Genomic DNA, 6,402 nt, shown 5'->3' on the forward strand with positions numbered 1-6,402 from the left:
ATATACAAAATAAAGTAGTATGCTGCCATTTTAATTAGGCATCAGAAAATATTTCTGTGTTGCTCCCTGCTCCCTGGTGTACAGGTGTGGGTCATAGCTATATTATCCATTATGCAAAATAGGCCTGTGCCTAGGGCCCAGTGAACTGCAAAAGGCCCAGATGTCTCTAACCCATACTTACCTACTGTACTTGGAATGTCCAGTAGACTCCCAAACTTTTGGGCAGTCCTCCAAACCCCTGGATCTCTCACCCCACTCACTTCTTAGTAGAGATGTATGGGTCCGGTTCTTGGAGAACTAGACCACCCGAACAGTGCAATACAATGCTGGATCCGAGGAGGGATCCAAGTCTGGCTCAGGTTTTCCCACCTGGCTCGAATCCCAAGAAGAGGCAAAATGTCATCCTCCCGCTGTTGGAATCTCGCGGATTTTGGATTGCATGAAGGTCCCCGGTGATCGGCAAGCAAGTTCACTCCAGCTGTGGAGCTTCAACAGTGTAATATTCTTACAAGTATTATGATGGTGCAGGTCATACCGATGCTGCAGGTTGTACCACAGTGTAATATTTACTCAAGTATTGTGACGCTGCAAGCCATACCGCAGTGTACTATTCAAACAAGTGTTGTGACATTGCAGGCCATACCACAATTTCATACAAGTATTAGTATAGTGATGCTGCAAGCCGTACTGCAGTGGTATATTCATAAGTATTGTGATGCTGCAGATCGTCACCCAGTGAATTCAAATAAGCGGTGTGACTCCGCATGGTTATTTGTGAACAAAGTTTTAAAAAAGTTAAAGAAAGTTAAAAATAATTATTTTGTAACAAATTCTGGTGTGTGATGTACCCCACTTTCTTGTTCGTTGATGTGGCGAATGATCAGTTGAGAGGAGAACAGGTGATACTAGCTCATCAACATCATCATCTAAAGCCAATGCCCAAGGGAATAGAGGGCTTAAGTCAGGTCATCTAAAATCAAAGAACCAATATTTTACAGTGGTAAAGAAAAATAACATCAAAGACAAAGTTAGCTGCAGAAAGGCATACAATTGCCAATATTCCATTCACCACAAGAAGTGACAAGGAAAGGCTAAGGCCATGACCTTTATTTATGACTGGTGGTTCTACCTCTCATGATGATATAAGCCCTTCTCCCTGTAGAGGAGGTGTCAAAAAATGAAACTCGTTATGGCACAAGAACCAAATATGTGGTCAGACATGTCACAAATCCATGAGGATAGTCTAAGTGTGTTCGCGAGTGGCATGTGTGAGTCTGACCTTTCCAATACTGTTCTTGAAGAGGAGCTTCCTTCCACCATTTGTGCATCCTCTGCAAATGTGGGGATATGCAGCACAAGTCAACATGCTGACATAGAAATTGAGGATACTACTGTGGAAGTGCACCAGGATGAGGAGTATATTTGTGTAGCTAGCGCTAATAAGGATGTTGATGATGAGGATGTTGTTTGTGTAAATCAGGCACCAAATGCAAACACTTATTGCCCGTGATTTGAAATACCCCTTTGTCATGCCTTGGCAAAAGACAAAAAAATCCACCTCTTATGTGTGGAATTATTTCTACCCAGATCTGGACAACAACTGTCAACCCATGTGTACCATTTGTAAAGCAACAGTAAGTAGAGGTAGAGACCTTAACCATCTAGGAACCTCCTCCCTGTTACGTCACTTGCAGCATATCCATCAAAAGTTTTTGCCAAATTCAGAATCTTTGCCTAAAAATGTAACGACCAGTCCAGCATCACCTAGCTGCCTTCTCTCTGTTAGATCCAGACACCTGCAATCTCCACCACCAACACCTTCATCATCAATATCCTCAATCATGATCGGAAGTAGTCCTGCATCCAATTTCATAAGCATGACTGACTCCACTCCTATCCAGGATTCTACAGAAGGATCCTTAAATGCTACACCTGTAGCTGCTGCTGTTGTGAGTGGATCTTCATCCCTGAAAGGGACAAGGAAGACTTCTTGTGGTAGGTTAAAAATGCAGCTAACTGTTAAACAATCTTTTGCAAGGGGGAGCAAGTAAGACAGCAGTCACCGAGTTGCACAGAAGATTGCTGATGCGATAACAGCTACGCTGGTATTAGATGTGCGTCTAGTATTCACCATTAATGCAGTGGGTTTTAGATAGTTAATTGAGGTCCTGTGTCCCTGCTACCAGATCCCATCTATATTCCACTTCCCTGGAAAAGCAATTTGCAGTCTGTACAGGGATGTACAGGGTATGGGTCGTTAGGTCGACCACACTTAGGTCAAAAGTCATTAAGTTGACCCCTATTGGTCGACATGCATTAGGCCGACATGGTCACTAGGTCGACATGGCGACTAGATCAACATGTACTAGGTCGACATGGAAAAAGGTCGACATGAGTTATTTTACTTTTTTGGTGTTGTTTTCTTCGTAAAGTGACGGGGAACCACAATTAGTGCACCGTGTCCCCTTGCATGGCTCGCTTCACTCAACATGCTTTGGGAAAGGTGCCTCGCTCGGCACAGGTTACTATTCCCAATCGTAGTCCACGTGGATTGTAAAGTATGAAAAAGTTTTAAAAGTTGAAACAAATGTGAAAACCTCATGTCGACCATTTTCCATGTTGACCTAGTACATTTCGACCGAGTGACCATATCTGCCTAATGAATGTCGACCAATAGTGATCGACCTAATGACTGTCGACCTAAGTGTGGTCGACCTAATGACTGCAAGGGCTGCCATTTCTAATACAGTGGTGGAAACACTGCTCAAGAAGAGGACATACTAAACAAAGGAAGTAGCAATTTACCTGCTGCTCAACATCCACTTGTGAATAAGAGAAATTCAGGGAGAGAGTGAAAACCAGCGTGATGATTGTAAGCCCCTGTGACTTGCGTCTACAGTTTAAAATCCAATTTGGAGGTAGCCACAACCCTTCAAATCTTACAAAAGCCCTCCACAGATCATCAAAACCTTTCCAGAGTCTGCTGCTACAAAGTCTTCCAACATTTCACTGAACATTGTTATGAATCCCTGAAATACCAGTTACAAAAAAAGCAGGGTATTGCTGAGACTTGTGTTGCCACAGACAGGCTAAAGTGCTCCATCATAAGTTGTATCCATCTTTAGCGGGGGAAGCCGATCTCAGCTGACATTGCTGGGAGATAAAACCATTTCTTGACTGTATCTACATAAGCTGTCATTATGTGGGAGAGACTTTGGACCTAATTCTGAGTTGATCGCAGCAGCAATTTTGTTAGCAATTGGGCAAAACCATGTGCACTGCAGGAGGGGAAGATATAACATGTGCAGAGAGATAAGATTTGGGTGTGGTGAGTTCAATCTGCAATCTAAATTGCAGTGTAAAAATAAAGCAGCCAGTATTTACCCTGCACAGAAACAATATAACCCACCCAAATCTAACTATCTCTGCAAATGTTATATCTGCCCCCCCTGCAGTGCACATGGTTTTGCCCAACTGCTAAAAAAATTCCTGCTGCGATCAACTTGGAATTACCCCCTTTGTTTTTACCCTTTCATGCATATAGGCCACTACAGTGGACAACTGCTTATAAGTCATTATTGTCTATAGAATCTATTATTTTAAATCAATAGTGCATGATGTTCTCTTCTTTGGACCTCTACCTAACTTAGAAGGTATGCATGGCAGCTTTGAGTTCCTGCAAAAACAAAATTAAATAGCTGAGAAAAGTTTAATAGCACCGAGCACTTCCGGAATTTCTGTGAAATATTTTTACTCAAAGACAGAAAAAAATAAAAAATAAAAAAAAAGGATAGTAACACGTAAGGCATATTATGGTAGAAGTTTTGATCAAACCCTTTTTTTTCACATATCCACTTCAGTGGACGTCATGCAATACAAAAATCCATACTATTTGCATGATTTATCCTAGCATATAGGCCTAATCTATATTTTTTCCTAATATAATAGCCCTATATGCTAGTTTTTGAGAGCTGGTAACCTTATATGTTATGTTACTTTTTTAAATTGTAAATTATTTCAAATTATTATCATAAGTAGCAGCTGTAGTATTTGTGATTGATCTTTATTAGTAAGTATTGTTGTTATTTTCTCCAGACAGGGTGAGGTGCAGAGTAGTATAACTCGCATATGGTGGGGAGTGGATCTCATGGTTGCGTACAGAATGTCTGGATTAATTGAAAAGAATGAGTTGAATTTCAAAGCATCCATTGCTTGAGCATTGATCAATCCTGGCTCTATAGAGAAGAAGACTAAGGGCTCTATTTACTAAGCCTTGGATGGAGATAACGTACTATTCTGACTGTCATTTTACAAAACCCAGCCTGTAATATGGCAGTTAGGAACCGATTGGCTGGTACTTTATCTCCAGCGACTTTATCTCCATCCAGGGCTTAGTAAATAGACCCCTAAGTAGGACACCACCTCCTTTGAAAAGTAGGGCTATGTCAATGGCACCCCCTGAAATCGGGTTCAGTGTGGAAAATCACTGGCCAAAGCTTACAGATGCAACACATGCTAACAGGTGCCACATTGCAGCTTGTACACATGAAGCTAATACCCCTTTCTGACATATGACCCTGGAATTACCCTGCTCAAGTCCTGGGAATTTCTCTCCAGCAAAAACCCGGGTTTTTCTTCAGACCCCCTTTCACACTACACCACAGACCCTGGAAATTCCCGAGTTGGCCCCTTTCAGACATAAACTGGATTTTCCAGTTTTTAAGGCAGTGTCATCATTTTAAGGGGATGGTTTGCAGGCACACAATAATGAGGTCATGCAAAGGGGAGGGCAGGCTATGAATGGTCTGGGTGTGGTGCCCATAATGCATTGCTGGATTGCTGGATTCATGGCTGACAAGCATTTGTGTAGCATGGAGAGTTTAATTGCTGTGGTGGAGTTAATTTAAATTCCATGTTAGGAATACAGTAATCCCATATTTATATACCAATAAATAGAACACCAGTTTTTCTTTTCCAAAAATGTTTATTTTAGAAAGAATAAAAGTTTGTTTTCAAGTTGTAAAATGTGTGTGCTCATCTTTTGCATCTTTAATGAGATCCTGACAATTATGAGGACATATATGGTATAGTACAAAAACTTTTTAGGAATGACAGGCGCATTACACCCACTTTAGCCATAACATAAAAGTGCTGCGGTATTGCAGTGCAAAAAAGTAGTTTTGCCGAAGGGCATGGTGTATCACAAGGGTCTTAAACCTTTGCCCTGCAGCTGTTATGGAACTTCAGTTCCCAGCATGCCCATCCACATTGTAGATTTTAACCCATGCTAAACGGTGGCAGAAAATGCTGGGAAGTGTAGTTCCATGTTCAAAAAAAAGGGGTTTGTGGGAGCCGCACCGGTCTAGCAACAATTTTTGTACGAAAAGTAATCTGAGTAATGTCCTCTGAGAAACTGAATTTTATGTTATAGAATTGCTTCAGATTAAGGTAACTGTGCATATAAGATAGTATATCTTCTAAGGTGCACTAAATATAGTTACCATTCAGTGGTGCTCCCATGAGTCAAAAATATATTGAGAAAAATACCAAATAAGAAATGGAAAAAGAAGTAGACTCTTGTTTGGAAGCACTCTAACTCAGAGGAACTAAGTTATATACATGTCTTAGGCTGGTAAAATCATGATTTTATTGAATTCCTATTAAAATATATAGAAATATCGGAGTTCAAAACTAGTTCTATGTGATTCAAGACTATGTGCAAAAATATCTATGTCAATTTAATGAATAATTAGCGAAAATTGCTATAATATGATGTAAGCCGGACAAGCTTTAGAATTCACAAAAAAAGGGTGGGGGGTGGGGGGGGAAGGAAAGGACACCTACTAGTCTCAATGGTGTCTGTCAGATGAATATATATGAATATAATATATGACCATCATTCATACTGCAAAAATCCCAAATGGAAAAAGTAGGTGCAGGGAATTAAATCATGGGTCATATGAATCCGAGTACCCATCTGTGACTTAGAATTGGGCAGCAAAATTTATTTGCAGTACCAGGATGTTCCAAGGTGGTCTCCCATCCGAGTACTGGTCCGGCCCTCCACTGCTTAGCTTCCAAGATCGGAAGAGATTGGGCATCTCCAGTGGGGTATGTCCGCAATTTCTTAAGCTAGCCCTTTCATGTGTCACTTTGTATTAGAAATGGAATCGTTCATATTTTCAACAAGAAAAATGAAAAAGGGGGACAGACACACATTTGGACGGTAGGCTCAAAAAGTGCAGATTGGATATGACAATTATATGGCAAGAAAGTATCAAAGCCATAAATATCCAATCACAGTGAATTCTTCCTTATTTGTATTGTACTATACACCAGTCAATTGTATATAGATAACAAAATCATTCTTGGTTATGCTGTCTAAATAGGACAGTAATAAGC

At 40.6% G+C, this 6,402-nt stretch overlaps 1 pseudogene; it reads right to left on the bottom strand.

Moving 5' to 3' along the window:
* Positions 1-6,005: 6,005 nt before the first annotated feature.
* LOC134962436 (5S ribosomal RNA) lies at positions 6,006-6,125 on the bottom strand (annotated as a pseudogene).
* Between the last annotated feature and the right edge of the window lie 277 nt (positions 6,126-6,402).

This window comes from Pseudophryne corroboree, chromosome 9 (genome assembly GCF_028390025.1).
Source record: "Pseudophryne corroboree isolate aPseCor3 chromosome 9, aPseCor3.hap2, whole genome shotgun sequence".
Classification (NCBI taxonomy): Eukaryota; Metazoa; Chordata; class Amphibia; order Anura; family Myobatrachidae; genus Pseudophryne; species Pseudophryne corroboree.